Source organism: Trachemys scripta, chromosome 1 (assembly GCF_013100865.1).
Source record: "Trachemys scripta elegans isolate TJP31775 chromosome 1, CAS_Tse_1.0, whole genome shotgun sequence".
Classification (NCBI taxonomy): domain Eukaryota; kingdom Metazoa; phylum Chordata; order Testudines; family Emydidae; genus Trachemys; species Trachemys scripta.
The window spans coordinates 206,628,044-206,652,954 of record NC_048298.1 but is presented as its reverse complement, the minus strand read 5'-3'; the positions used below and the strand labels follow the sequence as shown (position 1 = coordinate 206,652,954).

General features: G+C 45.4%; 1 protein-coding gene across 2 annotated transcripts in view; it reads left to right on the top strand.

Moving 5' to 3' along the window:
- The window catches only part of PDK3 (pyruvate dehydrogenase kinase 3), a 96,576-nt gene that overhangs the window by 362 nt on the left and 71,303 nt on the right, over nucleotides 1–24,911 (top strand). The window lies entirely within an intron of this gene.

Here is a 24,911-nt window from a genome sequence, read left to right as displayed (position 1 = left end):
TGGCAGCCCCTGGCGTGTGTGTGGTTGGGGGGGGCTGAGTGCGGTGATGCTTATCAGGCACATGCCGCACCACGGGGCAGTGATGCGCCCAGCCCCGCTGTGGGTGAAGAGGCCTCGCTTCCTGCCTCGCTCCTTCGCTGGGCCGGGTGCTTAGCCCGCCCAGGTTGGAGGGGCCGCCGCCGCGGGAGGCCGAGCAGGCTCCTTGTCAAGCGGGCTCCTGCGTCCCCTGTGGCTACGGCAGCTTTCATGTGTCTCCTCCCACTGGAAAACTTCTGCTGGCTGTTCCGGGTGCTCCCAGGAAGCTGCCCAGACAGCTGCACGCCCCGGCTTGTCCTCTGTGCGGCGCCTCCCGGGGTAACGCTGCCGGTGTGGCTGGCGGGGAACAGGCTGGAGCTAGGAGGGTCCGAAGGACTCAGGGCTTGGCTACACTGGCGCTGTACAGCGCTGCAACTTGCTGCGCTCGGGGGTGTGAAAACGTACCCCTCCCGCAGCGCAGCGAGTGCAGCGCTGTAAAGCGCCAGTGTAATCAGCACCTGCAGCGCTGCACGCTCGCAGCACTGCAAGCTATTCCCCTGGGAGAGGTGGAGTACTTGCAGCGCTGCGAGAGAGCTCTTGCAGCGCGACTACACTTCACTACATTCAGCGCTGTGAATTCTCAAGTGTAGCCAAGGCCTCTGATTCCTATCTACAGACAACCCAGAAAGTCAAACTGACCAGACAGTTTTCATTGGCCTTAGCTACACTCATGGCAGCGCTGTGAAGCACGAGTGTAGTCGCGCCGCCAGCGCTGCGAGAGCTTTCTCGCAGTGCTGCAAGTACTCCACCTCTCTGAGGGGAATACCTTGCAGTGCTGCGAGCGAGCGTGCAGCGCTGCAGGCACTGATTACACTGGCACTTTACAGCGCTGCACTGGCTGCGCTCAGGGTGGGTGTTTTTTCACACCCCTGAGCGCAGCAAGTGCAGCGCTGTGAATTGCCAGTGTAGCCAAGGCCATTGTTAGCGTGTGTGAGTGCAAAAATAATGAAGGTGGGTGAGATAATATCTTTTATTGGACCAGCTTCTGTTGGTGAGAGAAAAAAGCTTGTCCAAGCTCTTCAGGTTTGGGAAACTAACTCAGGTTATGTCTACACTACAAATTATTTTGGTATAACACATGTTGCTCAGGTTTGGGTTTGAATAATCCACACCCCTGACTGACGTAAGTTGTACTGACCTAAGTGCCAGTGTGGACAGCACTGTGTCGGTGAGAGAACATCTCCTGTCGACATAGTTAGTGCCTCTTGTGGAGGTAGGAGTTATTAAGCCAAAGGGAGAGCTCTTTCCCATTAGCTTAGGCCATGTCTACACTAGCAGTCTGACAGCGACACAGCTGTACCGATGCAGCTGTGCTGCTGTAAGATCGCTTGTATAGCTGCTCTGTGCCAATGGGAGAGTCCTTCTGTCGAGCGGTGGTAGCTATATAGGCAGGAGAGCATCTCCTGTCAACATAGTGCTGTCCACACTGGCACTTGTGTCACTCAGAGGGATGTTTTTTCACACCCCTGAGTGACATAAATTATACCGACAAAAGGGCTAATGTAGACACAGCCTTAGAGCGTCTTCACCAGAAGTGCTACAGCAGTGCAGCTGCTGTTGTGTAGACATAGTCTGAGTGTTGCTGCTAAATACAAGGTGACCTGAAGAAGAGCTCTGTGTAAGGGCTTGTCTACACTTGAAAGTTAGAGCGCATTAAAGCAGCCCCAGGTACACTAACTCCCGATGTGTCCACACTGGCAAGGCACGTAGAGTGCCTGGACTCTGCAGCTGGAGCGCTCCTGGTAATCTGCCTCCTGGAAAAGCATAAAGCTCGCTGTGCCCCGGCTGAAAGACCTGGGTGTCATTGTGAACGAGGTGTTGCATTACTGCACTGTGATTGGCCTGTGGAAATGTCCCATAATCCCCTGAAGTCAAGTGGTCACTCTTCTCATTGTTTTGAAATCAGCTACAGGAATGCGGATATGCCCTTTTAAGGCTCAGTTTCTGATAGCCGGCATGCTTATCTGCTCCAGGACAAAGCATCCATTACTGTGGAATGCTGCTTGCTTGTGCGTGTGAGAGAGGCTCGGGGGAGGAGGGTCTGCAGCTGTCTGAACTTACAAGACAGCATGCTGATACACTCTTAGCCTCCCAAAACACCTACACAAACACACTCCCTGTCACACTCTGCCCCCTCCCCCCATTTGAAAAGCACATTGCAGCCACTTGCACTGCTACCACAATGCACTGCTCTTTGTGGCATTGCAAGAGCTGCTAGTGTGGTCACGCCAGTGTGTTTGCAGCTGACAGTATAAACACAGGGCAGCGTTTTCCCTGCTGCGGTCTCCAAAGGCTGGTTTAACTCACAGCGCTCTACATCTGCAAGTGTAGCCATGCCCTAAGATTGGAAAGCTTGTCTCTCTCACCAACAGTAGTTGGTTCTATAAAAAGATATTACCTTACCCACCTTGTCTCTCAAATACAAGGTGAAACAGATTGTTTAGTATAAGTAGTTCACCTTGAATGGTCCCGTGAAATGTGTGGTAAGTGGCCCTTTAACACCTGTCCAGTCACAGGGAGGAAAGGGTGGAGGTGGGAGAAAGGTTGTGAGTGGGTTACAGATGGTAATAAATCATAAATCCACCATTTCTATTCAGTCCATCATTTTTAGCAAAGTTATGAATTTAAGCTCCCAGGCTTGTCTTTTGAAAGTGTTGTGCAGATTTCCTTTGAGGATGAGGACTTGTAGGTCAGATGCAGAGTCATTGCTTTGTGACAAGTGTTTACCCATCACTGATGTGGTGTTTTTATCTTTTATCATTTTCCTGCGAGAGTTCATTTGTACTCACTGACCTTGTCTCTCTAAGGCCTTGTCTACACTGCCACTTTACAGCACTGCATCTTTCTGTGCACACCCCTGAGCAATGCAGTTATATCGACCTAACTCCTGGTGTAGACAGCTATGTCAGTGGGAGGGCTTCTCTTGTTGACATAGCTACCGCCTCTTAGGGAGGCGGAGTATCTATGATGAAGCTTAAGGATAGAAGCTCTTGTCAGTGTAGGTAGCATCCTCACTAAGTGCCACTGCAGCTCTGTAAGTGTAGATAAGTCCATTATGTGTCCCACTTCTGGTGTGCATGAACCCAGTGTGCTGGAGATCAGAACACTTTAGCCAGCAGTATCCACCTGTGCTCTTCATGCCCTTGAGGGGGCCCCTCAACTGAAGGTTTAAAGGGGGCTGAGCGATCAACCAGCCCTCAGTTCCTCCTTGTCTCCTGTGGAGCCAGCTAGCTGTCACTGCACTTGTGCTCCTCTTTACTCGTCTAGTAACTTTTATTGTAAATAGTTAATAGCGTGGTGTGCAGCTATTAGTATTCAAGAGTATACCGTTCTCTCTCACCCTTCAGTAATTAAGTTTTTTAAAGGATTTATTAGGGCGTTCCTTCTAGCATTGTAAATCTCCTCTCACCCAGCATGCGGCCTTGGTGTGATACTTACTTGGATGGGTCCTCCATTTAAACCAGTGTTTCCCAAACTTCGGACGCTGCTTGTGTAGGGAAAGCCTCTAGCGGGCCGGGCCGGTTTGTTTATCTGCCGCGTCCACAGGTCCGGCCGATCACGGCTCCCAGTGGCCGCAGTTAGCTGCTCCCGGCCAATGCGAGCTGCTAAAAGCAGCGGCCAGTACGTCCCTCAGCCCACGCCGCTTCCAGCAGCTCCCACTGGCCTGGAGCAGTGAACTGCGGTGGGAGGCGTGATCGGCCGAACCTGCGGATGCGGCAGGTACACAAACTGGCCTGGCCCGCCAGGGGCTTTCCCTAAACAAGCGGCGGCCCAAGTTTGGGAAACACCGATTTAAACCATTTGCTTCATGTTTGTTAATTCTCCAGTCTGTGAAGACTGCTTTCCTTGTGACAATCACTTTGGTACACAGAATGGATGAATTGCAACCCTTGTGACTGAAACGCCGTACAGTCTTCTACAGAGACAACCTTATACTCAAACCATACCCTAAATTCCTCCCAAAAGTAGTTTCGGGCTTTCATTTAAATCAGTCCATACACTTAGATGTTTTTTCCTTAAACAACATTCATCCAGGGACAGGCCACTTTTTTCCTACTTCAGGCCATAACTTTTTTTTTGAATGAGTCACATACTAACTTCCCAGATTTTAAATACAGTCCTGGCTATTGTAGAGCTCAGTCAAGAAAAATAAGGTGAGTTATCAAAAACCCATAATTAAGTGCTTTGGAGCTATTAGGCTAGCAATAGAACTGGCTTGGCCAGTTACCTTAATATTTCCTTGGTTACGCCTATAGTTCAGCATTAAGACATTTGTGAGATGGATTCTGCAGCTATAAGGCTAAATTTAAATGTAGCGTAAAAAGTAGGGATCAGACTTTCCCCTCCTTTTTAAAATGACACTATATAAAAATTCAAATAGCCACTACTTGGATAGTGGGGGAGGGGCGGTGAAGGAATTCATCCAAATAATTAATGTCCTGTGACTAAAGGCTATGGCTACACTACAGCTTAAGTTGACATAAATTATGTCACTCAGGGGTATGAATTAGCCACCCCCCTAAGCGACATAATTTATGGCGACTTAAGCGCTGGTGTGGACTGTGCTATGTCGGTGGGAGAGCTACTGCCACTCGCGGGGGCTGGAGTAATTAAGCTGACGGGAGAGCTCTCTCCTGTTGGTTTAGAGTGGCTACACTAGAGAGCTTACAGTGGCCCAGCTGCAGCGATGCTCAGTTATTTGATTTTGATGTTAGCAATGTGTGCAGTGTTGGGGTTCCAGGAGCATGGCATCCGTGAATCAGGACCTATGTTTGTAATGTGCAAAAGAGCTAGCAATGAATGGGATGGCAGACTGTAGATTTGTAGCAGTGCATTAAGATATAACGCCTTGGGGGTTGGAGTCTGACTTCTTCAAATGCTGGATTAGATGAGATTTCCATGTCTTAATATGGGAGGGTCTCATGGACCTCCTTCCCTTTCCATTTCTGTGGCAATTACAGCAATTGCTGTTACAGAAAAGTAATCATAGATTCAGGGCCAGAAGGGATCATTGTGATCATCTAGCCCAGTGGTTCTCAAACTTTAACAACCTGTAAACACCTTTCGCTAAAATGTCAAGTCTTGCGAACCCCCTCCTGAAAATGAATATTTCCAGGGATTTTCTCCTTTACTTGAGTATAAATGATAAAAGCCGTGATCTTGGAAATATCAAATTTGTTTTTATGACATGCTTATTACACACTATTATTAATTATTATTTGTCATTATAGTACTTTTATTACATTATGAAAACGGCAACACTCTTCCAAGATCTCACTTTCGTAGCTTGTATCTCTTTGAATAAGCCTGTTATAAGACAAGGCTCCTATGTTTCATCAAGGAGTATCAGACATGAAACAGCATGAAGGTATTTAAGAAGCTAACTCAAATAGTTCCTCCTACATAAGCTTTCAGGTCTTGAGCAGTGCAGGCAAACAATGCACGTTACAACAAAGCTTAAACTTGTTCTTCATAATAATTTTAAAAACAATACAACCACTGATCTAATCTGCCCTCCTATATAACACAAGCCACAGAACCTCCCCAAAACAATACAGAGAACATCTTTTAGAAAAACATCCATTCTTTCTTTATTTTTTTTTTTAAATGGAGATATCCCATCTCCTAGAACTGGAAGGGACCTTGAAAGGTCATCGAGTCCAGCCACCTGCCTTCACTAGCAGGACCAAGTACTGATTTTTGCCCCAGATCCCTAAGTGGCCCCCTCAAGGATTGAACTCACAACCGTGGGTTTAGCAGGCCAATGCGCAAACCACTGAGCTATTTCCAAATGGTCAGTTATAGATAAGGCTACGTTTTAGTCATGGGTATTTTTAGTAAAAGTCAGTCATGGCCCTGTGACCCGTTCATGACTTTTCCCTGTGACTAAATCTTACCTGATGGGAGGGGAGTGCTCATGAGGGCTGCTGCTTCGGGGGGGGAGGGGCAGTGCAGGGCCCCCTGCCACTGCTGGGGGGCCGGCCCAGGTCCCCAGTGGCTGTGGGGGCAGCTTGGGACGCTGCTGCTGGTCCTGGACCGCTGTTCCAGGGCAGTGCTGGAGACCAGCTGCCTGGGATTATCAGAGCAGGGGCTGGTGTGGCTGGCTCCAGGGCTTCCCCACTGCTGGGATGGCCCTGGGGTCAACCGCACCTGCGACTGCAAAATTCATGGAGGTCATGGAAAGTTACCGAAGCCGTGACTTCTGTGATCTCCGTGAATGACTCGCAGCCTTAGTTATAGAGAATCCACCACGACCCTTGGTAAATTGTTCCAGTAGTTAATTACTCTCACTGTTAAAAATGTATGCCTTATTTCCAGTTTGAATTTGTTTAGCTTCAACTTCTAGACATTGGATCATGTTATACCTTTGTCTGCTAGATTGAAGAGCCCATTATTAAATATGTGTTCCCCATGTAGGTACTTAGAGTATAATCAACCCCCTTCACCTTGTTTTTGGTACATTCAATAGACTGAGCCCCCTGAGTCTGTCACTACAAGGTAGGTTTTCTAATCGTCTAATCGTTCTTGCATCTCCTCTCTGAACCCTGTCCAATTTTTCAACATATTTCTTGAATTGTGGATACTGGAACTGGACACAGTGTTCCAGCTGTGTTAGCAGAAATGCCAAATATAGAGGTACAGTACCCTCTCTACTCCTACTTGAGATTCCTGTATTTGTACATCCAAGGATTGCATTAGCCCTTTTGGCCACAGCATTACACTGGGAGCTCATGTTCAGCTGATTATCCACTACAACCACCAAATCTTTTTAGAATCACCACTTCAAAGTATAGAGTCCCCCATACTGTAAGTATAGCCTATGTTCTTTGTTCCTAAATGTATATACATTTACATTTATTCATATTAAAACATGAATTGTTTGCTTGTGCCCAGCTTACAAAACGATCCAGATTGCTCTATATCAATACCTCTTCTTTTCATTATTTATCACTCCTCCCAATTTTTGTGTCATCTGCAGACTTTATCAGTGATGATTCCAGGTCATAGATAAAAATGCCAAATAGCGTAGGGCAAAGAACTAATCCCTGTGGGACCCTACTAGAAATACACCTGTTCCATGATGATTCTTGTTTACAATTACATTTTGAGACCTATCAATTAGCCAGTTCTTAATCCATTTAATGTGTGCCAAGTTAACTTTATATTGTTCTAGTTTTTTAATCAAAATGTCATGTTGTACTAATTCAAACGCCCTACAGAAGTTTAAGTATATTACATCAACACTATAACCTTTATCAACCAAATTTATAATCTTATAAAAAAGATAGTTTGGGAGGATCTATTTTCCATAAACCCATGTTGATTGAAATTAATTATATTATTGATCAAGTCCTGTATCAGCCGTTCCATTATCTTGCCTGACATTGATATCAAACTGACAGGCCTATAATTACCTGGGTCATCCCATTTACCCTTTTTTTAAAATATTGTCACAACATAGCTTTCTTCCAGTCTTTTGGAACTTACCCAGTGTGCCAAGACTTAATGAAAATCGTCATTAATGGTCCAGCAAACTCCTTAGCCAGCTCTTTTAGAACTCTTGGGTGCAAGTTATCTGGACCTGCTTTTTAAAAATGTCTAACTTTCAATAGCTGATATTCAACATCCTTCTGAGATACCAGTGGAATGGGGAGAGTGTTATCATATGATATGATTACATCATCTACTTTTTTCCAAAATACAGAACATAAATGTTTATTGAACACTTTTGCCTTTTCTGCATTACTATTGATAATTCTTCCATTTCCCTCTAGTAGTGGACCAATACCATTGTTAAAATTGTTTTTTGTATCTAATATACATTAAAAACTCCTTCATATTGTCCTTAACTCTGCTGGCCAAAGTCTTTCCCTTTTGTCCCCTTGCTTCCCTTATCAATTTTCCACATTTCCTAGCTTTTGACTTACCTTTATTACTGTCAGCTTCCCGTCTTTTCCATTTGTTAAATCATTTTTTTTTTATGTTTTATAGCTGCCTTTGTTTCCCCTCTAAACCAGGTCGATTTTTTTTTTAACCAATAAAGCTGCCTTCTTCAATTGTGGCTTTTTGGATATCTAATAAAGTATTCTTAAACATTCCTAATCATCTTTCACATTTTTCTAACTAAATTCTTCCTCCCAGCTGAAAGGTCATAATTGTTTTCAGCTATATGAAATTGGCCCTTTGAAAGCACCAATTATGTTGGAACTAATTTTCCTAAGAAGTTTTTAAGGTATATCATGACTCCGTTTCCACACAAGCATTCCTTTATTAGTCCAAATGCCACTTGTTGCTTACATTCAAAACACACATCTAAGCATATACATGCCTATATTCCATATCCTAGCAACATTACAGTTATAAGCATTGGCCAAAATATTTACAACAGGATCAGGTGTGGGAGGGACCTTCCCATTGTGGTTTGACTCAAGGAGGGACGGGGAGTTAAGGAAAGTTCTGACAAAAAAACATAGGAAACCTTGGTTTTTTTCCTTCACTGTAACAAACAACTGATGTCATTGCTGGTAATTGAACTTTAGCTAATGCCAGATGAAACCCTGTTCTTTGCCCTGATCAAGACAAGATTAATGACTGGGCCTCTTTCTTTAAGGCTTTCTTATCTCATTTTACCATATTTCTTCCTAACTAGAGAACTAAGCATTTCTTTATAATAAATGAAACAAACCAAATATTTACTGCATGTGTAATCTAATAAACCAGGGATTGGCAACCTTTGGCAGGCGGCCCATCAGGGAAATCCGCTGGCGGGCCGGGCTGGCTTGTTTACCGGCAGCGTCTGCAGGTTCGGCCAAGTGCAGCTCCCACTGGCTGCGGTTCGCCATTCCGGGCCAATAGGGGCTGCCTGAAGTGGCAACAGCCGAGGGATGTCCTGGCTGCTGCTTCCTGCAGCTCTCATTGGCCTGGAACGGCGAACCATGGCCAGTGGGAGCTGCGATCAGCCGAACCTGCGGACATTGTAGGTAAACAAACCGACCTGGCCTACCAGTGGATTTCCTTGATGGGCCGCATGCCAAAGGCTGCCAATACCTGTAATAAACCATATTTCCTGTAGTTCTATGACCTCATCCCTAACCTTAAATAATATAATACTGGTATTTCAAGAGTCACAAGCTTAACACAAACAATCCTCCAAAAAGAAGGAAATAGTAAGGAAGGTCACATGCTTTTGGCCTATCACTCATGCTAATATCTAAACTCAATTTAAAACCATAGTCCACTCAGGTCTAATGTGGATCTGTATTCCTATAAAGCAGTGTTTCTCAGATGTGGCCACAGCCTCTTGGGCGGTGATTGGGGGCGGGGGACAAAGAGAGCCCCCCTCTGGAGACACAAATGCTGGAGGAGCACCTCTCCATCCAGGGTTTAATTTGTCCCTGGGCTTGCCGGGGCTGAGTAAATCTGCTGTGAAAAGTGATATTTGTATGTTTAATATCACTTTTCACAGCCTCCCAGCTAGCTACTAAGCTAGCTGGGAGGCTGTGAAAAGCGGTATTAAAATACAAGTATCAGGTTTCTTAGCAGCAGACTTACCAGCTAGTAAGTCTTTTATAAAAAGTAACCAAAGAAGCAAAAGAAACAACAAAAAATACAAGAATTTGCAAAGCATATTTGTATTTCTATTCTGTTTAGGTCCAGTAAATAATAGAGACCACTATACACTATTTTTATTATTGAGTCTGCGCAAAAAACAAGAACAAAAAAACCCTACATAAGTAAATTACAATGATTTGGATATGTGCATGTTTATTTGTTTTTCCTAAAATTAAGTATTTTAGGAAAAATTTTCAGAGTGGCCATTAGCAAGAGTTGGTGGCTGCACTCTGAGGCCACCAAAAAAATTATTGTGATAACCCTTGGCTTGTCTTGGGATACATATTCTCCTCCCTCCCCCCCCCCCCGCCCGCTGCGGAAGCCTTCGAGCTGGGGGTGGAAAGGAGGGGGGGTGTCTCTCCCCAGCCACTGCAGCCCTGCACGCTCCAAACTGCCCCCATCCTCCCACTGTACCCCGGCCTATCTCCTATGTCCCTTCTTCACCCACTGCCCCCACCTACCCCCTGTTCCCCCCAAGGCCATCACCTCACCTTACATGTGCATCCTCTCTAGGGTCCAGGCACCTTATTAATGGAGTCATGCCTGCGCGGCTCCACTAATTAGCTGTGCAGCCCTTCTCTCCCTGGTGCGCAGCCTCCCAGGCACGCACCTTAGAGGGAACATAGCCCACTGGCATGTCCCTGCAGCTCCTAGGCAGAGGGGCCAGGGGGTTCTGTGTGCTGCCCGTGCCCGCAGGTCCTGCCCCCGCAGTTCCCATTGGCTGCGGTTTCCAGACAATGGGAGCTGTGGAGCCTCATGCGGAGACCCCCTGGGCCTTCCCTCCCCCTAGGAGCTGCAGGGACATGCGGAGCTGGGTAGCGAGCCTGCCAGGCCAGCCCTGCCAACCCTCCCCCCTCAGCCTCAGTGGGGGTCCCCAGTTGCATGCCGCTGCCCACCCAGCACCAGCCCAGCAGGGGTCCCGGGCCACATGCTGGTGCCCCTCCTTCCCAGCACCAGCAGGGGTCCCTGGCCGCCCGCCTTCACCTGCGGTGCCCCCAATTGCCCCCCTGAGCACCTGGGGCCCCCCGCCCAAGTTTTAGTTAGAGGTATATAGTAAAAGTCAGGGCAGGTCACGGGCCGTGAATTTTTGTTTACTGCCCATGTCCTGTCCATGACTTTTACTAAAAATACCCGTGACTAAAAACGTAGCCTTACCCATGACTAATGAAGTATTATCCTGTGATGGGGCACTCTTTCTGAGTGCAACAAAATAGCCATAAGAAAGCAGAATGAAACTTGGACTGAAGCTTAGGCTTGCTCTATAAGATTTTAAGAATCAAAGATGGTGCTCTGGGAGTAGGAAGGATTGGGTCTTACTCCCAACATCTGCCTCCTCCCATCCTCCACTTGTGTTGTGGAGCATCTCTAGCAGAAATCCCAGGACCAACCTGACTTCCTCCACACTTAATTTATTCTCTCCTTCTCCACTTTTGCCATCTTTCTAGCTAACCAATTCTGCGTTTCCAATTTATTGAATCCCATGTCCACAATCCCAGCTGCCTTTTTGCCAACTTTAGCTCACTCCTCAACCCCTACCCTCTTCCTTTCTCTCTGCACAGGGTCTCTTGCCAGTTTCCTCCACGAGAAAATTGACAAAATACAACATACTCTTCCCTTTCCCTCCTACAGTTTTTCTCCTCTCATCACAAACACAGAAGTTTCTCATCTACTGCTCCTGATGTAATCCCTCCATGTGCCCCACTGATCCCATCCCATTTCCTGATCTTGGCTTTCCCCACTCTCATCCCCTTGCTTACTCTTTTCCTTAACTTGTCACTCTCTCCAGCTCTTCTCCACAAAATACAAGGATGCTTTAGTCTCTCCCATTTTAAAAACCCCACCCTTAAACCCACTTCCCTCCCAGTTACCAACCCATCCACCTTCTCATTTTCATCTCTAAGATCAGTGAATGCTCTCTTTACAATCACTGTTTGGAATTCGTCTACTTCAGTTCTATTCTAGAGTGTGTCTAATCTGACTCCCAACCCTTCTGCTTCACTAAAATCACTTTAGCCAAAGTCTCTAATGTCTTCTAACCAAATCTCAGAATCTGTACTCCATCCTCATTGTCCTTGACCTGTTAACTGCTTTTGATGCACTCAGCCATGTTTTCTTCATGAAATTTCATCCTCCCATGACTTCCATGACTCTTTCCTCTCCTGGTTGTTCTCCTGCCTCTCTGATAACTTCTTTAATGTATCCTTCAGAGGATCATCTTCATATCCCTCTTTAGCTTTCTCTGAAGTTTCCTCAGGTCTCTGTCTTGGTCACCTTTTCTTTTCCCTCTAAATCTTATCTCTGGGTAATCTCACCTGTCAACATAAATTCTATGACTAAGACACGCTCTACCTCTGTACTCCAGTCTTCTTTCCTGTACAGCCTAAACTCTGACATCTCCACATGGATGTCTAGCCATCAGTTCAAGCTCAGCATGGCTAAAATGGAGCTCATAATCCCCCCCCCCCCCCGAAGTTCCCTCTTGCGACCTCCTTTATTGATCATTGTGGACACCATCACCATCCTGCCTGTCGCTCATGCCCATAACCTGGAGATCATTTTCAACTTGGACCCCTCTCTAGGACCTCACATCCAGGCTATGTCTAAATCTTGCATATTCTTTCTGCATAATATCTTTGAGATACAACCTTTCCTCTCCATCTACACTGCTAAACGGTAATCTAAGTTCTCATCACCTTGTGTCTTGATTACTGCAACATACTTCTCTCTGGCCATGACAAATGCAATCATGCTGTGCTCATATGCATTTAGCTGCTGCAAAGATCATTTTCATAGCACATCACTGTGATGGGTTGGGTCACAGAAACCCCCTTGGGTCTGCCACCTGATGTGCTGGGACTATCTCTGAGCCCGTTTGCCAGCTTGGGACTTCAGTACCTTGCCTTGTTTCAGCCAGACAAGCTTGCCTGCTGCAAACACAGATCCAAGTCAGAACCACGTCCTCCACAAGCTGCAGGCTTAACTGAAAACAGCTTAAGTGCTCCTGCCTCCTGCACTCAAATACCCAGCTCCCAATGGGGTCCAAACCCCAAATAAATCTGTTTTACCCTGTATAAAGATTATACAGGGTAAACTCATATATTGTTCGCTCTCTATAACATTGATAGAGAGAGATGCAGAGCTGTTTGCCCCCACAGGTATTAATACATACGCTGGGTTAATTAATACGTAAAAAGTGATTTTATTAAATACAAAAAGTAGGGTTTAAGTGGTTCCAAGTAATAACAGACAGAACAAAGTAAATTACCAAACAAAATAAAATAAAACATGCAAGTCTAAGCCTAATACAGTAGGAACCTAAATGCAGGTAAATCTCCCCCTCAGAAATGTTCCAATAAGCTTCTTTGACAGACTAGTCTCCTTCTAGTCTGGGCCCAATCCTTTCCCCGGTACAGTCCTTGTTCCTGCTCAGGTGGTAACTAGGGGATTTCTCATGACTGCAGCCCCCTTTGTTCTGTTCCACTCCCTCAGATATCTTTTGTATAAGGCGGGAATCCTTTGTCCCTCTCTGGAAAAGCAACAAGTTAAAGATGGATTCCAGTTCAGGTGACATGATCACATGTCAGTGTAAGACTCCAAGCCTTCATTCTTCTGGCCTGACTCTCAGGAAGGCTTGCAAGTAAACAGAGCCAACTACAGTCAATTGTCCTGATTAATGGGAGCCATCAAGATTCCAAACCACCATTAATGGCCCACACTTTGCAGAATTATAATAGGACCTCAGAGTTATATTTGATATTCCTAGTTTCTGATAGAAGAATGATAGATTCATACAAATAGGATGAATATGTGCAGAAGAACATAACCTTTGCACAGATATGTTACTTGGCATATCTAGCATAAAACATATTCCAGTTATGTCATATTTACATTCATAAGCATATTTATATAAAGCATTATGGGGTGCAACGTCACAGTCACTTTCACCATGTCATCCCTGTCTCTGCATCCATCCACTATCTTCCCCCTTTATCTCATGTAACATAAGCTACTTGACTTCACTTTTAAGGCCATTCACAACTTATTACTACCTTACTTTTCTCTCATGTGCCATTGAAAGGTCAACTCCTGCGTCATAGCCCAGGATGCCAGCCTCCATCTCCCACTGCTTAAATTTTCAAACAAGTACTTTTGTGCTTTTTCCCCATGCAGTACTTCATGCTTGAGAGAAGCTCCCCCTAAACATCTGCAAATCTAATGTATTCTCTTTCTTCAAATCCCTCCTTAACTCTCCTTTTCTGTGATGCCTACAAAAACTTGACAACAGTTAGGCTGCTGATATGCTGAGACCACAGCCACTCATGCTGACTGGTATTACTTCATTGTTTCCTTGTACTCCCCTGTCAATCTGTCTGTATCCATCTATTGTCTCATCTTATACTTAAATTGTAATCTCTCTTGGGCAGAGACCAGCCCTTTGCTCTACATTTGTACAGTGCCTAGCTCATTGGGATCCAGGTCTGTGACTGGGGATCCTAGGCACTATGGCAATACAAATAATTAACAATGATAATATATTAATTCCCAACGCCTAGATAGGAAGCGTGTTCTTAATTCACACTGATAGCTTGTCTATAATCAAACTGTAATTCTTTCACTGAACTTGGTTTAAAAGGTAGCTTTTTGCTTGGTGGCTGGATAATATATAAGTTCAGAAGAAATAAATATTCGCTTACACAAACAACTAGCATGAATGAGTCATTGCCTGTTGCATTTTTTATCATCCTTGGCATATATGGCACTGGAAAATAAATAAAAAGGCAAGCCTCTTTGTCCTGAAGATTGGATATTCTAATCCTATTATGGGGCCTGACTTTTCTCTTTACTCTCCCACCTTCTTCATCCATTTATGAAGTAGCGGTAGTCATTTGGGGAGATTCATACATCCTTTTATCGGATATAATACAATCTCCAATTTTTTTTGTGAACCAAGACACTCTTGAAACCTGGCATTTTTCCCTTTGTCATGTTGTCTGCAATGGCAATACTAACTAATTTTAAACTAATTTCATTGTGATCTAATTAAAGTGATGTATTTTGAATGCCTATAGTCTCTAGCGGAAGTAGTAATATATGAGCAGGGCTCAAAAACCTGCCAAGCCAACTGAGTTAATTTGGGATGAGGAGCTGCAGTATTTGGTCCTGCCATGCGGGCAGGGGACTGGACTCGATGACCTCTCGAGGTCCCTTCCAGTCCTATAATCTATGAATATGAATGAATCTATGAATTTCTCAGGGTAAGGGGAGAGCTGGCAATCATTGCAAATGGAACTGGTGCTGAGAGCAGCCAGAACCACTTCCTTTTACTGGAGGAGTAGGGCAGTGAGGATCAGAACCAGGTTCAGTAGAATAGCTATGTGGTAGAGAGCCCTTTTAATGTTTTGGAGCTTGTGGTAGCAATCTTCACACGCCTCCTTCCTCTTCTCCCTGCCTCAAAGAGGGAAGAGGAGTGAGGTTGAAGGGAGGAGTGTGTAAGCATAGGCGTCAACTGTATGGGTACTCCGGGCTTGGAGCACCCATGGGGGAAAATTAGCAGGTGCTCCGCACCCACCGGCAGCCAAGCTCCCCTCACCTCTTCCTCGCCTCCTTTCTTGAGTGTGCCGCATTCCTGCTCCTCCCCCTCCTTCCCAGCACTTCTGCCCACACCTAAACAGCTGTTTGGTGGCGCTCCAGGAGGGAGGGGGAGGAGTGGGGACACAGCGTGCTCAAGGGAGAAGGCGGGGAGGAGGTAGGGCAGGGACTTGGGAAAGGGGATGGAATCAGGGCAGAGTGGAGGCGGAGCAGGGGTGGGAAGAGGCAGGGCGGAGCAGGGGTGGGAAGAGGGAAGGGGTAGAGTGGGAGAGGGGCTGGGGGCAGAGGTGGGTCGAGCACCTACTGGTGGGAGCAGAAGTCGGCGCCTGTGTGTGTAAGGGAAGAGATGTGGCAGTGTAAGTTAAATACATGGCTTTTGGGGACCACTGTGTTGAGTGGGTGGAATAGGTATTTTTCACCCAGGATAGTAAGTCATCCTCAAGCTAATACCTGTTAGGAAAAATTTTCAAATTATGTATCAGAGAGAACAAATCCAATTGTATTCCCCTCTAATAGCATAGTGTGTTAAGACCACCTTTATACTACACGTCAACAGCTGTCTATAGACTATATATTAAAGGCTGTCTAGCAATTTTCCCTCTAATTTTTCCATCCATGTGCGGAATGAATTCTGTTATGTGCAACACCAATATTGAGGTAATGTGTGGATGTGCGCTACCAGTACAAACAAAAAACCTAGAGTTAATATATATTTTTAAAAAGTTCTTAGGTATGGAAGAAGAAGAGAGAATATTAAAACAAGGGATAATTAACAAGGTGCACTACTTAAGATGTTTATTTAATATGAAATCAGATAAAAAGAAAATTAACACTGCTCTTGGAGTACATGTATTTTATCATCCTTTCTAACTACTCAAGCTAGTAAACACACCAAAATGTGGCATACTGAAAACAGCTATATAAATAAAAAAGGCATGGCCATTAAGTGAAAGCATAAAAAATATGCACCACAGGCCCAATTTAATAACCTACTAGCATAGACCATTAAATCTTCAGGGAAAGCTGCTCTCAAAAAAATAAAGCATCTGCCAAAACACTAGCATGTGACAGACTTTTGCAGTCCACAAAACTATTGCTCTGGCATGCATATTATTTGCACACGTAGCTCAGCTTTAAGATGCTAAACAAATCTATGCGTCAACTAGAAATAATCATGCTCTCTTTGAAAATACTAATACAATATTTTCTGATACTGGAAAGGAGAGTAAAAGGCATTCACTCAGGCTTATACAATTTCTATGGGATGTCAACTCTTAATTTAATATTTCACACACACAACAGTAAAAATAAATAATAAAGCAACACAGAGAGCAAACAAAACTATAAATAAACAAATAATACTGAAAATATGAAAGGAAATAAAACAAGTGGTTGGTTATGGGTATTTTAAATGAGTGTTTAGGACCCACGCTGTGCAAATGCAACAGAGCCCTGTAGAAACAGGCAAAGTTTTCCTGGTTTCACACTGTATGTCACCAACTTAAAAACACAGAGTGGGCTCATTAAGTTTTTACAAGCCCCTTTACACATGGCTTTGGTGTTTGCAGACAGATCCCTGCTTCAAAGAGCTTGCAAATAAGGTCTTCGTCCTACAAAGCACCTAATACCAAACCTAGTGCTTGCTACTTGTGAATCAGTGGGAGTACTCCGAAGAGCCAGAGCTATACTAGATAGCAAAGATCTGGCCTTAATGATTTCCAATACCTCTCCCCAAACGAATTCTAAAAGTTAATGGAAATCACTTGTCTGGAATCCAAGTGCTATCCATTAAGTTTTAGAAATTGTTTGGGGAGAGGCACTTCTCCTGGCCACTGCAGCCCCTGAGCTGGGGCTGGGTCATGACAGGTTAGAAAATAAGAGTGATACTGCAAATCAAACTTTAAATCTGTAATACATATTCCCAGACAAAGCTAAATCCAAACATTTTAAGCAGCTGGTGGAGGTAATATTCATTTTAGGAACTAGATTGATCTACATATCAGTTAAGCAATTCTGAAATGCCATCCAATGCAAAAGCTAGGCATAAATAATACATTGTCACTTTTGTGATTATAAAAAAGTTATTAAATGTGATTTTTATTGACCGTTTTGGGGAGAAGAGGAAATTATTTGGATTCCTTTTAAAAACAAACAAACCAGAGTTACTGGATTATTCTCCATGCAGAAGTCTCTCCTCTCCCAGCACCCACAGCGCAGCTGGAGCTGGGAGATCTGAGAGTGAGACTCAGTCTCTCCCAGCCTCCACAGCCCAGCTGGGGCTGAAACAGATAAAATGGGACTCTCCTTTGCCTGCTGTCACAGTGGGCGTCTCTCCCCAGCTACTGCATGCAGCCCAGGTGGGGCTGGGATGCCCCAAACGTAGTCCCCACCCCCACCTGACCCCACCCATGTTATATTTCCCCCACACCCACCTCCTATTTCCCCCCCTTCACCTTCCACGTCCTCTCCAGGGTCTAGGAGGCATCTAATTAGTGGAGCCATAGCCACGCCTGCACGGCTCCACTAACTAGGTGCCTCCTAGACCCTTCATTCCCTTGTGTGTGGCTGCCCAGGCACACACCTTAGAGCAGGGGTCTCAAACTCAAAGGACCACGAGAGCCACATGAGGACTAGTGCATTGAACCAAGGGCCCCATCACTGACACCTCCTGTCGCTGCTTCTGGCCCTGCCCCCACTCCACCCCTTCCATTAGGCCCCGCCCCTGCCCCACCTCTTCCCACCCCTTCCCTGCCCTATTCCAACCCCTTCCCCGAAGTCCCCACTCCAACACTACCCCCAGGGGTTGCAGAAAGGGTGCAGGGTGCGTTGGGGGTTCAGGGCCGGGAGTTGAGGTGCAGGTGGTGTGCAGGGTGCGGCAGGGGGCTTAGGGCAGGGCGTTGGTGTGTGGGGTGCAAGAGGGTGAGGGGTGCGGCAGGTGGCTCAGGGCAGGGAGTACAGGAGGGGTGTAGGATGCGGCAGGGGTTCAGGGCAGGGAGTTGGGGTGCAGAAGGGGTGTGGGATGTGGCAGCAGTGCAGTAACAAAGGCGAGGCAAGTGAGGTGCTTGCCTCGGGCACGCAAAGCTGAGGGGTGCAGAAAGTCTCTCCAGCGGTGGCGCTTCAGCGGCAGCTCTACCGCCTCTGCTTCATTCATTCTTCGGTGGCAATTCGGCGCCAGGTCCTTCCCTCCGAGAGAGACTGAGGGACCCATCGCCGAATTGCCGCCGGACGTGCCACCCCTCTCCCTAGCCTCGGGTACAAAAATATCTAGTTATGGCTCTATCTGGCAGGGGGCTCAGGGCAGGGGGTTGGGATGCGGGATGTGGCAGGGAGTTGAGGTGCAGGAGGGGTGTGGGATGTGGCAGGGGGCTCAGGGCAGGGAGTTGGGGTGCAGGAGGGGTACAGGGTGTGAGCTCCAGCCTGGCACCGCTTACTTAGTGCGGCTCTGGGGTGGCAGCGGTGCGCACCGGGGCCAGGGCAGCTCCCTGGCTACCTGCCCTGGCCCCCGGCCCCGCACTGCTCTGTTCCAGGAAGCAGCTGGAACCATGTCCCTGCAGCCCCTGGGGGGGGGGGGGGGGCGCTCAGGGTTCCGTGCGTGTGCTGCTCTTGCCGCTCCTCTAGGTACCTCCCACGAAGCTCCCGTTGGCCGCGGTTCCCTGTTCCTGGCCAATGGGAGCTGTGGGGGGCAGTGCCTGGAAGGAGGCAATGCAGGAGCCCCCTGCCTTCTTTCCCCTTCCTCCCCCCGGCCCGAAGGGACGTGCTGCCAGCTGCTTCAGAGAGCGGGGCGGGGCTTGCAACGCCACAGGGGGCAATCCTGCGGGTAGGCAGAGGGGTGGGGTGGGGCGGGGAGCTTGGTGGGCCACACGCAAAAGCCCCATGGGCCACGTGTTTGAGACCCCTGCCTTAGAGGGAATGTAGCTGCCTAGTAATTACGCTTTCTTCCTTCTCCCAGTTAGGAATGTTATGTAGTACTTTTCTTCTGTCCATCATGGTGATTAAGACTCCTTGCTGTAGAATGTTGTTCTATTGGAAAAAGTGCACCTTGACTTGAACACCTTTACAATAAAGAAGGAAAAATGTGGGTAATACAAGTATGACTTCCCCAGTCCTGTTTTTGGTGAGGTTGACCTATGCACGATTGACTCCCAAAACATCTGCAAAATTGACATATGTATTTTATCATGACAAATTTGTCTAGTAGCAAAAAATGTCAAAGTGCAAACACTAGAACCTAAAAAAAACCTCTTGCATTATTGTTTGTGCATTGTATAGATGTGGTTATCTTGATGCTCTGATGTGAAGGGCTTGTTTAGTGGTTTATCAAACGTTTTCATTTTGTGAGCCGTTGTATGAGAAATGGACAAGCTCCCATCATAACGTTTCAGTTCCCAACTACTTGTTTTCCCAAATGTTTCACTCTTTAGACAGCCAGGGAAGAATTCTGCATACCACAAATATATTAATTCTGGATACCACTATTGTCTCTAATTGTGGTGAGACATTTCCATTGCTAAATGCACTTTTAAGTTGGTTATAACTTCCTTAGATTACCTTTTGAGCTGAAACTTCATATATTCCCTCAAACCATAAGAGATTTTGTGTGTATGTGCGCCAAGAAGTTTAAAATATCCATTTGGCCACTGAATTATCTGAATAGGAATAAAAATTATTTCCAGCTGTTTTTATTAATTATCTTTCGTACTTTAACAACTAAGCTTTGTTTCAAACTTTGCATGGGTATATATTCCTGAACGAAGAACATATTCTTTGATTTGAAGAAATTTTGCTCTGAAATAGTTAAGCATGTTTTAAAAACACATGAAGATGTGGTGTTTTAAATGTTTGCAGGTGTGCAGACTGTTCTAAGGGTTGCAAGTGTGGCTTTTTTACCCCTTCCCCTTGACATCTTTATTCTCAACTAGTGCTGGATAAAGGCATAAGACCCGTAAGCGTGTGCCTGGAGATTGAGTTCCTGGAGTTACTTGATAGCTCAAAATCTGAGCTTCCATTTTTTTTTTTTAAAGTGTATGCTTTCGTGGGATCATAGATTTGCACGAAGGGTTGTCAGCAAGGATCCTCCTCACCCCTGAACACCAGGTTCTAGGCGGAGGTGGTGGTGGTGGTGGTTGGACGTCTCACATATAGAATACCAGTGAAAATGAGGTAGGTTCAGAAGAGGCTAAAATAGGGAAAGAACACGTTAAAAATTACTTAGATAAATTAGATGTCTTCAAGTCACCAGGGCCTGATGAAATGCATCCTAGAATACTCAAGGAGCTGACTGAGGAGATATCTGAGCCATTAGTGATTCTTTGAAAAGTCATGGAAGACGGGAGAGATTCCAGAAGACTGGAAAAGGGCAAATATAGTGCCAATCTATAAAAAGGGAAATAAGGACAACCCAGGGAATTATAGACCAGTCAGCTTATCTTCTTTACCTGGAAAGATAACGGAGCAAATAATTAAGCAATTAATTGGCAAATATCTAGAAGATAATAAGTTAATAAGTAACAGTCAGCATGGATTTGTAAAGAATTAATCGTGTCAAACCAACCTGATAGCTTTCTTTGACAGGATAACAAGACTTGTGGATAGGGGGGAAGTGGTAGACATGGTAGATCTTGACTTTAGTAAAGCTTTTGATACTGTCTCGCACGACCTTCTCATAAACAAACTAAGGAAATGCAACCTAGATGGAGCTAATATAATATGGGTGCAAAAGTGGTTGGAAAACTGTTCCTAGAGAGTAGTTACTAGTGGTTCACAGTTATGCTGGAAGGACATAACGAGTAGGGTGTCACGGGGATCAGTTCTGGATCCGGTTCTGTTCAATATCTTCATTAATGATGTAGATAATGGTATAGAGCAGTGGTTCTCAAAGCCGGTCCCCTGCTTGTTCAGGGAAAGCCCCTGGCGGGCTGGGCCGGTTTGTTTACCTACCGTGTCTGCAGGTTCGGCTGATCACAGCTCCCACTGGCTGCGGTTCGCTGCTCCAGGCCAGTGGGGGCTGCGAGAAGCCGCGGCCAGCACATCCCTTGGCCCGTGCCGCTTCCTGCAGTCCCCATTGGCCTGGAGTGGCGAACCGTGGCCAGTGGGAGCCGCGATCGGCTGAACCTGCGGACGTGGCAGGTAAACAAGCCAGTCTGGCCCGCCAGGGGCCTTCCCTGAACAAGCGGCTGACCGGCTTTGAGAACCACTGGTAGAGAGAGTAGTCTTATAAAGTTTGCGGACGATACCAGGCTGGGAGGGTTTGCAAGTGCTTTGGAGGATAGGCTTAAATCTCAAAATGATCTGGACAAACTGGAGAAATGGTCTGCAGTAAATAGGATGAAATTCAATAAGGGCAAATGCAAAGTACTCCATTTAGGACGGAACAATCAGTTGCACATATACAAAATGGGAAATGACTGCCTAGGAAGGAGTACTGCAGAATGGGATCTGGGGGTATTAGAGGTTCACAAGCTAAATATGAGTCAACAGCTTAATGCTGTTGCAAAACAAACATTATTCTGGGATGTATTAGCAGGAGTGTTGTAAGCAAGACATGAGAAGTAATTCTTCCTCTCTATTCTGCGCTGATTAAGTCTCAACTGAAGTATTGTGTCCAGTTCTGGGCGCCACATTTCAGGAAGGATGTGGACAAATTGGAGGGAGGCCAGAGAAGAGCAACAAAAATGATTAAAGGTTTAGAAAACATGACCTATGAGGGAAGATTGAAAAAATTTGGGTTTGTTTAGTCTGGAAAAGAGAAGACTGAGGGGGAGCATAACAGTTTTCAAGTATGTAAAAGATGTTAGAAGGAGGAGGGAGAATAATTGTTTTTCTTAACCTCTGAGGATAGGACAAGAAGCAGTGGGCTTAAATTGCAGCAAGGGAGATTTAGGTTGGACATTAGGAAAAAATTCCTAACTGTCAGGGTGATTAAGCACTGGAAGACATTGCCTAGGGAGGTTGTGGAATTTCCATCATTGGAGATATTTAAGAGCAGGTTAGACAAACACCTGTCAGGAATGGTCTAGATCAGTGTGATATAAAATTATTCTACTTAACTGCCAGAGGGCAAATTTGTCATGTACACATGGGAGAAAGAAGAAGGGAAAACATCAGCTATGGGTTGTCTTCATTCAGGAAGTTCCTTCGAGAGGAAATGTAACCAAACTCCAAACCTGGAGACATGGAACTTTCTGTGCCTGCGTCCTGTAGATAACTAACTGCTTGGTTTGCAAAATAAGCAAGGAGGAGGGGGCAAGTAAATGAACAAAAAGGGGTCATAAGAGGGGCAGATACACGTAGCTTGCTAATTATGTATGGTAATGATAGCAAATTTTGGCCAATCATAGAGCGATAAATTATCATAAGCAACTGCATATAAAGCTTTAGTGTAAGTGTTTTTTCTTTCTTCTTGCTGATTTATGAGCTTGAACCCAATTGCAATTGAAATAAATGGATCGCCCCTCCCGGGGCTCCTTGCTTGATTAGCTGTGTCCGTCTCTCCTTATTCCTCAGCTGGAACGGAGAGGAATTTCTATGACAAGTGGTTCCCAAACTTGTTCCGCCGCTTGTGTAGGGAAAGCCCCTGGCGGGCCGGGCCAGTTTGTGTACCTGCCACGTCCACAAGTTCGGCCGATCGTGGCTCCCAGTGGCTGCGGTTTGCCCCTCTGGGACAATGGGAGCTGCTGGAAGCGGCGTGGGCTGAGCCACTGCTTCCAGCAGCTCCCATTGGCCCGGAGCAGCGACCCGCGGCCCCGGGACCCACGATCGGCTGAACCTGCGGACGTGGCAGGTACACAACCCGGCCCGGGCCGCCAGGGGCTTTCCCTGCACAAGCGGCGGAACAAGTTTGGGAACCACTGGTCTAGATAATACTTAGTCCTGCCATGAATGCAGGGGACTAGACTAGATGACCTCTCAAGGTCCCTTCCAGCCCTCTGATTCTTTGTTCATTTGAGTGGGGACAGTGTTGTCCAATCTCCAAGGGAGTCCTAGTCTGCTCAAAGGGGAATGTTGCTGGTCTCCCAACCAGCTCAGCAAACTGCTCTGGTTTTGCTGGCCCCTGCCAGTGTCACCTTGAAGAGGTTCAGGGCCTTGCTGCTGGGGTGGGATCATGTGGAACATGATTAGGTTTTCATATTGCTTTAATCTGTCCCTGTTCTCAACAAACATGGAAGCCTGTTCCAAGCTCTGAACTAAAAAAGCTGGTCCACTTTGCCCATCAAGAATTTTTCTGGATAAAGTACTATTTGGTCTTATTGTTCTTTCTTTCAAATAGAATTAAACAAAACTTTGTTGCTTCATGAAGAGCACTTGAGAGTAATCAGAGATGAATGTATATAATTCGGACATCAGCACATTCCATTTACCTGCAGCTCCAACAAACACTTGAATTTTGTTATGATGCCATAGATTTGCTCAGGAAATAATACTCTTGGAGGGTAAAATGTTTCAGTAAACATTGTATATAGGTAGTATCTTGACCACTTGAGAAAACTGAATCATTAGCTAGTGAAGGGCTAAGTAGATCGGCCATTTGGAAGTAAATTATCCAGGTTCCAGTGAAACTGGTATACACCCAAGTTCTCAGGTTTCTAGTTCTGGTTGTGTTTTCTAACTTTCTTCTGAAAGTGTTTTTTAAATAATTTTTAATTACTATTGTAAATGTCATTTTAGCTAGAAGTGAGCAGGCTAAAGTCAGTTCTACGACATAGACCCATTTCACACAGATGCCAGTGGAGTTGTACCTTTTTACACCAGAACTGAATTTGGCACAGAATGTTTATAGCTATTACATTGTGTAGCTAGCTAGTATTAATCTTTGTTTTGTTATCAGTTGTGCCTACACACCTAATAAAGTGTATAATCTTATATAAAAATCCAGACTCTTTGTTATAGTATCTTTCAGTGCCTGAGGCTCATTAAACTGGTTGCAGTAGTTCTAGCTTTCCTTCTTGGCTGCATGGTTTTAAGAGTCACTGTTCTTTAGGAAGTTGCTTTCTTTTTAGCAGATTTTCTTCTGATGGTTTCTTTCCAATAGTTTTCTAAAGGAAATGCATTGTGTTTTTTGTTGCCAAGTGTGATGAAGAGAATCGAGAACATAGCCAAAACAAGCTGCCCTGCTTATCTTGTGCATGTATAAAATCTAAATCCCCCCCCCCACCTCCAATCCCTCTTTGAAATCCCCTCTGTACAGCAAATGTGTTTATCAAGTTGCTCAGTAGAAATTTTGATTGGGACACTATAAGTACCTGGAATGAGGGGACATTTTAAGAACGGAAGTGCTGAATTCACAACGCTGTTATCTCACAACTCTACATTCTCTACAGGAGCGGCAACAGTCATGCAAACCGTTTACTAATTCCTCAGTAGGGATGTCTGTACAGTGTTCTATTCAGACTCTTAATTAAACATGCAGGGATCTGTAAAAACACATTTAATATGTTGCATTTCCGATGTACAATTTTGAAACCTTTTTTTCTACAGCAGATTCTTGAATATGTTCGGTTGACTACATCTGAAATGGTATTTAAAAATCTTTATGAAACTGACACTTCTGGACTAAAAAGCTGCCGAAAGAATGTTCTCCCTCTCAAAAATATTAATTTTTTTTAGTGGGGTCTTAAAATTTTTGTCTGGTATACATA